Consider the following 12017-nt stretch of genomic DNA (forward strand, 5'->3'; position numbering starts at 1 on the left):
GTTATGGTTTTAGAAACTCTGAATGTCTTCCCAAATTACTATAATGGGACACACTGAATATGTTACATCCAAATAAAAATTTCTCACATATTAATACATGTGAGTGAAAAAGATAAAAAGGACAGTTAAGTGTGAAGATTACTCGACAAAACCAAATACAAGAACTCCGACAAAAACAGTGCAGAATCTATTGAATGTGATAAAAAATGTGACAAATGCTAGTAGATATAAAACTAGACCCCTCACAAACAGGTTGCGAGATACTATATTTGGAAAACAGAAGGGGCCCCCTGCAAAAAGGATGTGCCCTAGCAAGGAAATCAATATTTTGGAAAAGCAATAAGCACCAGGCTAAGTGCTATAATGATTAAACAACAAGTTAAGAAACTCCAGTAACACAAGAATTGAAAAAATACAAATGTATGAGAAAAATATGTATGTGAATCTATATTTTTATTGATATTCTTTTTGTTTTTTCTATAGAAAATATATTAATTTTATATATCTAACAATTAATGTTTGATCAGAATTGGTTTTGTTGTGAGACACACATACACATGATAGTAATTAACCATTCAAATTGAAATCATCTGATAATAGAAGCAAGAGTTGTAAATTGCACACATGATCAGAACAAATTCAGATGAAACTGGATGTATTCATGAAATATCTACTGATAATATGCAAAAGTTGTAAATAGCATACATAATCAAAACAAAGTCAGATGACACTGGATATATTCACGAAATATCAAAACAATTTCAGATGACACTGAACATATTCACGGAATATCGACGCGTTTCGGCAAAGCCTTCTTCAAGGTATTCGTTACAGTGGTTACTGAAAATGAAAAAAATGAATGAAAAAAAATATGTATACATATATATATATATATATATATATATAAACATCATTGTGATCTAGAGTTTCAATACTTTTTATACAAATAGGAAAGGTATTTAAAAAGACGCCCAAACGAGCAAAAATCATTTTATATTTAAAAAGAAACAAGACACTGTATTTGTCTGAGAAAACTTGACCTGAGCTACGTCGTGAAAACCCCAGTTTTAAATACATAATATAAAAAGGAGGAAAACGACCTGCTCATGGATTTTATCATACAAAAAGGCAAACATGTGATCACTGTCCATAATCTAAAAGATAACAAGCAAAAGGTTCCTATTATAAAGGACATTATACAACCAGTACCATCAATGTTATAGCTGATTATCCAGTCTGTAAATGAATCCTTGATCATGGATCAAGAGGTACTTGGATATCCTTGATAAAAGAAGAATGATATAAGGATATGACATATTTGTGACCAATTAACTAGTTAGAGGTGTGTTAATATACTATGGTATTACAAAAATTCTTACCGTAGCTGTTATGTGCTGCCTAGTAACTGCATAATATATCTTGATAAAATTTGCTTAAAGTTTTGGTTCAACAACTCAAACTCAATGGCCATAGAAATCTGTAAAGATAACGTATATACATATTATATCCTGATATATGCTCAAACCTGTGCATTTCAGTTATTAGATTATCACATTATGTATAAAGCAAATGAACTAGTAGAATATCAGGCAAATGGTGACATGAGATACTCAGTAGTCGGAGTTTGCTTGGTGAGGTCTCAAAGACTCGAGTAGCTAAATAAATTGATACTTGTATAGCGCACTACTCACCCGGAAGGGTCTCAAGGCGCTTGTACGAATACCGCTGTGGAACCCATCCTGGCTTTCCCTGTGAGGCATCCACTCCTGGGCAACCCCAAGGTGGAGGCCAGGCATCCTTAGCGTTGTGGGGGCTGTTGTGGAGATTAAGCAAGCTATTGCCCAGAGTTGGACTCCATGATTGGAATAGGCACCGAGGCGAGAATTATCAGGTCCGTGGAATTTTTGAGCCCAAGACCCGCCGAGGCGGGGAATTGAACCCTGGTCCCAGGCTAGACCTCTGCATCAGGGTCTGCCGCTCTAATCATTGAGCCACACTTCTCCACTCATTGAGCCACACTACTGATTTAAGTATTGTAAGAAGGTTGACTAATAAAGTTCATGTAATTATTGATGACCGAACAAAATCCCAAGACTTCGATGATTAACTGCGCTATGATATTAATCGATATATGGAATGATCGCCACAGTTATGCTAATATGGTAGAAGGTCCTGATCTCTCCAAAAACTATTTAAATAATGTCAAAAATCTGCTCTATGATCAACAGCTGCACTGCATGTCGATCATTTGTCTATTTTTAAATTGAAGCGAGATTTATAAACAACAGGCATGGGGGCTGCCCTCTACGGGGTGGAGTTGTGGGGACAGAAGGATGTGGCGGCACTTACTCTAGTTGAATTCTGCGTCAGAAGACAGACCTTCCTGTTAGGACCCCTTTACGCCCCCTTAGTCTGAATACAGGCATCTGGCCAATTTCAGAAGGGATAGGGTTGAGACCAATCCTCTATTGGCGGAGGCTATGGGCAACTACTGAGCTTGTAACATATAGGCTGGGGTTGGAGGAGATTCTGGGGCTGTCAGGTTTTGGTAAAATTCCGTGGTAAGGTATATTAGAGACACACTTAGAAAAATGGGAATTGGGTCATTGTGGGAAGATCCGATAACAGCTGGGTCCATAAGTACAAATACTATTAAAGCAAATTATGGACAGCATAAATTGGGTCTAATGCAGTCATGATCCTCTTTCAGCCCCTTGTCTGACGCCTTCCTTGTGGTGAAGGATGAGTTTGATCTGGCACCACACCGATGTTGCCCAACACTGCAAGAGCAAAGAGATTCCCAATCCTCTACCCTTGCCCTGGCTTTCACCACCCGAATTTATAAAAGGTGATGGCTAACAAAGGCGCCGGGAGAAGGTGGGGTAAACAAGGAAACCAAGAAAGAACCCTACTCTGGAGGGTGCTTCCCTCTCTGTCTAACCCAGGAAGGGTGCAGTTGTCCTTCAAAAGAAAGAATAACAGATTTAGTAGAAAGCTAGATATAAACAGCACATACACACATGATCAGGTACACTTATTGCAGGTAGAACGTTACTCTTACCCCTTTCCGATAGACATGTGGCCTGAAGAGGGTAATCACTTGAAAGGGGCGTAATCTCAGCCCGACAATCAAATCCAGGAAGTAATGCAAAAATCCTCACATAAATCGAGTGACATTAGGTTCCAATTATCCCGGTTCCCCTAAAACGACACCTTCTTAAGAAACAATAACCCAATGGGGAAAAAGTCTAACTAAGACAAAAAAAAACAACTATATAGTGATAAGAGAGAGAGAGGCCAAAATACCGCTGGTCTGGACTACTGGCGGTTTCTGAATGAGGGCGTCGGGGCTCCGCCCCCTTTACTTTCAGCCCCTGGGTCAGCTATTACAAAAGTACAACTAAATTCTTTTAATAATCAGTAAAATAAAAAATGAATTGCACAGACCTCTAATTGCTTGGGGCCAGGCTCAGGGCTGTTTCTACCTATCCACGGCCCTTCCCTGGGTCTCCTCAGGCCCCAGACACCATGCTCCTGAGTGCTGAGTAAGAAATCCGACTGCAGCTGGCAAAATCCTGAGTATTCTTCTACCCACATTAACGAGAGCTGCCAGGGAAGCTGCAGCCACTTTTCAAATTAGCACACTTCTAGTTCGAGCAGAGGCAGGAGAAAAGCAGTCAAACACCTGTGCTGAGGTGGACAAAGAGGGCCCAGTTGTCCGTAATCAGGCGAGGGACTCCTTCAGTCTGACTCTGTTCTCTGTTGGAGATAATTGCAAAAACTCCGTTTTCATTAGTCCGGCCTTGGCGGGACCTTATGAGCTGTATTTGTCTTCTGCTTTCAACAGCTGGTACCAGGGACCTGACTTCGTCCCTTCAGTTAACAAGCCGCTGCAGAGGGCTCCGTGGGCAGGGTGCATGCAATGGGGAGGCCAGGTTCCCTACCAAAAATGAATGTGTCCTTGTGTAACGCAACAGGTGCTCATGTGAAGCGCTCTGATACCCAAAACCTTCTGGTCACGTTCGTGCTACATAAAGATATGTAAAAAAAAGGAGAAAACAAAGCTCCACGGTTAAGCCAAAAGCTGATGGCACCCAGATGTGTACGTGTCAGTAGAATGTCATGTTATATTTTATAATATACAAAAATGTAATCTAGTAAAGTGTAGATTTTTTATTAGCACCGCCAATGGGACATACTTTTATAAATGGTATTTAGGACACTATATTTCTGTTATACATTTTGTTAGTATCATACTACCTGTAGGGACTTTAATCATTGACTCCTTTTAAAAAGGCATTATTAGCTTGAATCACAAAGAATGAAATTAATCTGTGAATGAGTATGAGTGAATACTCAGATCTTTGCAACAGCTGTAAATTCATAATGGTAGATGACGCACTTCTTTAACTGCATTACATTCATCAAATTGTTCACGGTCCAAGACAGCACATAAGACACCAATGGTTATTTTTTTGTTGTTTGGGGCTATTGGTCCTTTTACAGAACCTGAGCATCCTTTGTTTGACCTCACTTTATTAATACAAGTTAAAAGTCAGCAACAATGTTGTCATGTTTGTGTATTTATTAAAGAAGTTTTGGCTTGTAGTAAATATATTAAGGATCATAAGAATGCTATATTGGGCATGCATGACATGACAAAATGTAATGTTGCATGATTTTCACAAATGTAATTACTTTCCTGCCTGTCTTGGAATCTGCGTGCATGCATCCATTTTATTTCATGACATGTGATGTGAGTACCTCTGAAACATGCCTCTGCACAGTGAATATGGCTGCAGAGAGTCATAAATGGGTGCAAAACAGAAAGGTTATTTAATTCTAATAAAAGTAGTCGGAGTGCATGCAAGGAATAGGGCCTGAGTTACAGATTAGCAGTGAGGTCAACATTGCTGATATGTAATGGGTGCTGTAAAGCTTCTCTTGGCATGACAGGGAAACAGGGAAACTGAGCCCACATGCCCCCTTTTAAAATAAAACACGCACTGGGAATGGCGACCTGCCTCCTAAAAAATGCTGCCTCACTTTAAAGAGTGCCCCCCGCGCATGCCAGCCTCACCTCTCTCAAACTTCACTATCCGCCACTGGTCTGGATTACTCGTGATTGCCCCCAAAAAACGCAGCTGCGTTTTTTAACCCGAAATCCCTAACAACAAAGTGCTTTTGAAAAAACTACCCAGAGAACAGGAAGGGAAAGGAAGGAAAGTCTGGACAAGAGTCCCAAATGCAACAAAGTCCCGCAATCCTCAGTCTTGAATCCCACGAAGAATGATGATCCTGAAGACGCAAAGGTAGCAGGAGCCCACCGGCGAAGACCTTCCGGATGCCTGAACCGGAAGAGAAACCAAGCAATGTTGTCAACCAGGTGGCGTCTTTAAATACCTGCTGCCGGCGAGCTAAAACCTCCCGCAAGTATACCCAATCATGCATGCAGCACTCAGAAAAGGTAAGGAAAGGGAAAAGAGGCCCCTCAAATCCCAACAACACCCCCCCAAACGTCTCCCCACTGGGCGGGGCTTACTAGGATGACATCAATGGAACCGACGCATCAACCAGGGTGCGTGCACATCACCAGCTGGCTCCCAAGTACGGTCATCAGGTGTGTAATAGGCCTGGGCTAAAATTTCATTCCGTTCGCAGAAATTGCGATAATTTGACATTTTTGCGTTCCGCGGAAAGTGCGAAAATGTCAAAATTTCCGCATTCCGCAGCTTGGCGATAATTTGTTTCTTGCTCGCGCTCTAAAATAATACATTATTGCACGCGCGCGATCGCCTTACCTGAATCCCTGCGTTCGCCGACAAGTTTTCTTGATCCGGTCGCGTTCTCCATGAGATGTTGTATTGTTTTTAGCCATTTGCGCTGTCTCACGACAGTTCGAGCCCGCAGTCACGTCATGCGTCGTGCGATCACGTCTTTCTTCTCGCGATCATGCACCGCGAGACAACTGAAAACAAGATGGCCGCGCCCGCGAGCAACCACATGGGTAAGTTGGCCAGAAAATCTCGCGAACATGCGGGAAAAAAACTTCCGCATCTTCGCGATATTTCCGCGTGTTTGTGATCATTTTTAACATTTTCGAGATAATTTGCGAAAGTGGATTTCGGAAATTGCGCCCACCCCTAGTGTGTAACCCTTCCAATCTACAAGATAAAATAATCTACCTCTCCTTCGCCTTGGAATCCAAGATAGCATTATCTTTCAAATTCCTCGTGGTCATCAACCACCACAGGAGGAGGCAGAGGCACTACCTGGGTAGTCCTATTTTAGGGTTTTAATAAGGACGTATGGAACACATAATGAATGCGATAATCATGTGGTAAGGATAACTTCATAGCTAGAGGGTTCACCACTTTGAGGATACTATAGGGTCTCACATACCTAAGCTGCAACTTCCTAGGACTATCCAGTCTCAAATTCTTTGTAGCCAACCACACCTTGTCACCTACTGGATGTGAGGGGGCAGGAATCCTATGTTTGTCTGCGTGTTTCTTCATACTAAGCTTGGTGGCCAATAGCTGTTCCTGAGCCTTCTCCCAAATTCCCACCAACTTGCAACTCAAGGTGTCCACCACAGGAACCTGCCCAGAGGGATGAATAGGTATGGCTTTGGGATGAAACCCCATTGAACAAAAAAAACGGGTAATACCCAAAGCTGAGTGCATGCTGTTATTATATGCAAACTCAGCCAAGGGAAGTGCAGTTCCCCAACTGCATGCTAAGGAGAACAGAAGGCATCGTATACATTGTTCCATCGTCTGATTAGTTCGCTCCGTTTGCCCATACGCCTGTGGGTGGTAAGCGGAAGACAAACGCAATTCCATCTTCAACGATGAGCACAACTCAGTCCAAAAATGAGAAACAAACTGCGCCCCACTATAGGACACAATAGCAGTGGGTAAACCATGTAACCTCAATACCTGTGCTATAAAGACATCAGCAAATACCCTGGCAGTAGGCACTTTCTGTAATGGGATGGGAAATATGTAATGTAAGCTTCCAGGATCACACCAAAAAAATAGCTGGCACTTGTTTTGGGCTGCTACGTACTTTAAGACCTGCCCTCCGCTTCTTTGATTCAGCTACTCGCCAACTTATAGTCCAAGCAACCATTCTTTCAAGACTGGACTATGCCAACTCTTTGCTGCTGGGGGCCAATAAAGCAGAGCTTAACCGTCTCCAGCGCACTCAGAACTCCGCAGCGCGCGCCATCCTTGGCCTTTCTAGATCATGCTCTGGAAGAGGGGCCATCCGTCGCCTTCATTGGCTCCCAATCTCCAAAAGAATTGAATACAAATCCCTCTGTCTCTCCTTCAAAATCCTCAAATTCTCCGCTCCCGAGATCTTGTCTGACCTTATCATCCCCTATATCCCTAGGCGCACGCTGCGCTCCTCCGAATTGATGCTGGCTGCTGTCCCCAGAGTTAAGAGATCCAGAGCCGGTGGCAAATCCTTTCGTCTCTTGGCACCTAAGCTTTGGAACTCCCTGCCTTTGTCAATCCGCACTCTGGACTGTTTGACCGCATTTCGTAAAGCTATCAAGACTTACCTCTTCCCTGTAGCTTGATCTCCTCCTCCCTCCTCTGGATTTTTGTGGTTAGCGCCGGGACGCCCCTTTGTTAGGGCAGCTGTGCGCTTTATAAAAATGCGTAACATAACATAACATAACATAACAGAACATGAAATGCGCCATTTTGGTGAACAGATCTACCAACACCAATATGACAGTATACCCTGCTTTCAAAGGAAGATCCGTATCAAAATCCATGCTGATCGTATGCCAAGGGGCAGGAGGTACGGGTAACGGATTTAACAACCCAGAAGGACGTGAGTGTATGGATTTACTAACAGCACAAATAGGACAGGATGCCACAAATACCTGAACGTCATGTCCTAATGTATCCCACCAAAAGCACCTTAAATATAACTCCTTCGTTTCATTCATCCCAGGATGTCCTATTAGGGATGAGGAATAACACCATGTAAGGACTTGCTTCCTCAACTTAGGCGGTATGAATAATCATCCATCATGGTACAATATTCCTGCACCTGAAACAAAGTATTCGTCAGCCGTGGGGTTAAATTCAAATTTGCCACCACTGCTTTCACGGATGCCAAAAACTCATCCTCAGAAACACACCCCACAATCTTCTCAGCTGGGATCATAGGTCTAATATCAGAACTTGGCGACTCAACAAAGAGACCCACGTGAATACGAGACAGGGCATCAGATTTAACGTGTTGTACAGCAGGTCTATAATTGATGATAAGTGATGATAAAATCATATTCATTAAAGAAAAGCACCCACCTCATCTGTCTCAGGGTTAACGCCCTTGCAGAGCGAAAAAAATTCCAGGTTTTTTTGATTGGTGTAGATTGTAAAGGGATGTCTAGCCCCCCATAAATGATGACGCCATTCCTCAAAAGACAGTTTTATAGCCAGCAGATCTCTTTCTGCCACCATATAGTTTTGTTCAGCTGGCAACAAAGTATTAGAAAAGAACACACAGGATGTCCTATTAGGGATGAGGAATGACACCATGTAAGGAATTCCTTCCTCAATTTAGGCGGTATGAATAATCATCCATCATGGTACAATATTCCTGCACCTTAAACAAAGTATTCGTCAGCCGTGGGGTTAAATCCAAATTTGCCACCACTGCTTTCACGGATGCCAAAAACTCATCCTCAGAAACACACCCCACAATCTTCTCAGCTGGGATCATAGGTCTAATATCAGAACTTGGCGACTCAACAAAGAGACCCACGTGAATACGAGACAGGGCATCAGATTTAACGTGTTGTACAGCAGGTCTATAATTGATGATAAGTGATGATAAAATCGTATTCATTAAAGAAAAGCACCCACCTCATCTGTCTCAGGGTTAACGCCCTTGCAGAGCGAAAAAAATTCCAGGTTTTTATGATTGGTGCAGATTGTAATGGGATGTCTAGCCCCCCATAAATGATGACGCCATTCCTCAAAAGACAGTTTTATAGCCAGCAAATCTCTTTCTGCCACCATATAGTTTTGTTCAGCTGGCAACAAAGTATTAGAAAAGAACACAATAAGGTGCATAAGACCAGTATCAACATCCCTTTGTGACAATACTCCACCTACAGCATACTGGGAAGCATCAGCCTCCACTAAAAAAGGCAAGGCCGGATCCGGATGCACAAGAACAGGAGCAGAGGTAAACTTGGCTATCAACTGCTCAAAAGCAGACTGGGCAACGGGAGACCAGATAAAAGGCACTCCTTTCTTTAACAGGGCTGTCATCGGCGTTATAATATCTGAAAAATGAGAAATAAACCGCCGGTAGAGATTCGCAAACCCTAAAAGATCCTGAACATCCTTTACACAAGTAGGAGAAGGCCAGGTAACAATAGCCTCAATCTCTCGAGGGTCCATTTTAATGCCATCAACGGAAACCAAAAACCCCAAAAACTCCACACAGGACACATGAAACTTACATTTCTCTATTTTCACAAACAAATGATGTTCTCGTAATTTCTGTAACACCTGTGATACATGGAGCTCGTGTTCCACAGTTGATTTTGAGAAAATCAAAATGTCATCGTTATAGACAGTCATGCTCAAATCCAAATATTCCTGCAAAACCTTGTTTATGAAAAACTGAAAAGCAGCAGGGGCGTTACATAACCCAAAAGGCATAACGCAATACCCAAACAAACCAAATTGTGTACAAAATGCTGTTTTCCATTCGTCCCCTTCACAGACACGAATGAGATGGTAAGCTTCCCTTAAATCGAGCTTCATAAAAAAAACGGTTGCATGCCTAACTGATCTAATAAAATCGGGATCAAAAGGAGTGGATATTTTTTTTGATTGTCACTTTATTGAGCGCTCTATAATCCACACAAGAGCGAAGATCACCTTCCTTCTTGGGGATGAAAAATATAGATGAAGATACTGGCGAAGAAGAGGGCCGTATAAATCCAGAAGCCAGCATTTCATCCAGGTACTCCCGCAAGTGTTGTTCTTCCGGTTCAGACAACACATATATACGGCTACATGACAATGTAGCACCAGGAAGCAGATCAATGCGACAGTCAAAAGACCAATGTGGAGGTAACACACTAGCTTGTGCTTTATCAAAAACATCACAAAATTCTACATAAGAAGATGAGATATCACTAGGCTCTCCGAAAACGCCCACTGCACAAGTTAATAGCACGACCCAATCCGTTGCAACCTGAGAACAATGTTGCAAACAGTGTACAGAGTCTAACGTCAACATTTGCCTTACCCAATCAATCCTAGGGTTATGTATCTGCAACCAGGGCACCCCGAGTATAACCCCAAAAGAGGGAGCGTCTATAAAATCAAAACTAATAGTTTCAGAGTGCCCATTGTCACAAAGCAACAAAAGAGGTTCAGTTTGGCGGATTATGGACCCAGAAGATAGTTCGGTCCCATCGATTGCTCTCACAGGTTCCGGCTGTTCTTTATACACACACGGAACGTTTAGTCTATCAGCTAGCTGAATATCCATAAAATTCCCAGTGGCTCCGGAATCAAGCAATACTGACATAGTAGATCTGCTGCTGTTAGACAACACCAAACAGACAGAAATGGTAAAGTGTCATGGGACCCTTTGAACCGCCCCTGGAATCACATATGAATCGCTAAAAACAACTTCATCCTGAGATCTCTCACCAACCTTCTTTCCAACAAAAGCCACTGCCTTTCTTGCGGGTAAACTAGGTTTCATAGGACATTCGCAGGTATAATGTCCACTCTTCCCACAATACAAGCATAAATTCTGAGCTTGCCGTCTTCCCTTTTCCTCACTTGTCAAAGGACCCTTTACCCCACCCATTTGCATAGGTTCAGGCCATTGCTTCGACTCAACAGTTTCCTTTGAATCACCTATCACAATCACTACATGAGATGCCTGAAATCGATTCCTCTCACCTCTTTTTTCAGACAGCCAATGGTTCAGCTTAACAACCAAATCAATAAAGTCGGAACAAACCTCTGGAGGATCAACCACCTGGGATACAATGTCCTTTAACTCCTCACACAACTCTTGATAAAATAAAGAAGTTATTTTTGCCTGAGGCCAGTGTGTTTCTGAAAAGAGATGGTTGAAAGAAGAAATATATGTCAACAGGTCCTATATCCCTTGCCGTAGTTTGAGCAATTCAGCATCGCTAACTTGCAGAAAAGCATGCTTTGCAAATAAACAACGCATCTGCTCCTTAAAAGCTGGATAATTGTACAAAACGGGGTCATCACTATCCACCAATGGAACAGCCCACGTAGCAGCTGTACCCGCTAAATAGGAGATAATAAAGGCCACCATAGCGGAATCGTCCGGGAAAGCAGTGGGACGACAGATAAAGTGTAAGTGAGACTGGTTCATAAAAACCCAAAACTTATTTCAATCACCAGTAAACCTTTCTGGAACAGCTAAAGGAACAGGAACCAGTGTAATAACTGTAATAGCTAAGGGTGTACCACCACCAGCCCCCTGACTTGTTGTCCGATCAAAATGAAAGGTAGCTGGTTGGACAATAGGTCCCTGTATTTTAGCTGATGGACCCAATCCCATCCCCATGAGTGTTCTCTAGCTCTAAAGGTATTCAATTCCTGGTGTAATCCATGATTCTCCTACCTCAAATCTTGTACCTCTGTCTGAAGGGAAGTAATGGCAGCCATTAAATCCTGCATTGAGGGACCCCCTTCCTCCCCTGACACAGATTTCCCACCCTTCACATCCATCTTCGCTCAGGCAGTGTATAATTTCGTGTGGTTGTTTTTTTGATCTGGCACCACACCGATGTCGCCCAACACTGCAGGAGCGAAGAGTGTCCCAATCCTCTACTCTTGCCCTGGCTGTCTCCACCCAAATATATAAAAGGTGATGGCTAACAAAGGCGCCGGGAGAAGGTGAGGGAAACAAGGAAACCAAGAAAGAACCTCACTCTGGCGGGTGCTTCCCTTTCTGTCTAACCCAGGAAGGGTTCA

Source organism: Triturus cristatus, chromosome 3_2 (genome assembly GCF_964204655.1).
Source record: "Triturus cristatus chromosome 3_2, aTriCri1.1, whole genome shotgun sequence".
In the NCBI taxonomy this organism is placed as follows: Eukaryota; Metazoa; Chordata; class Amphibia; order Caudata; family Salamandridae; genus Triturus; species Triturus cristatus.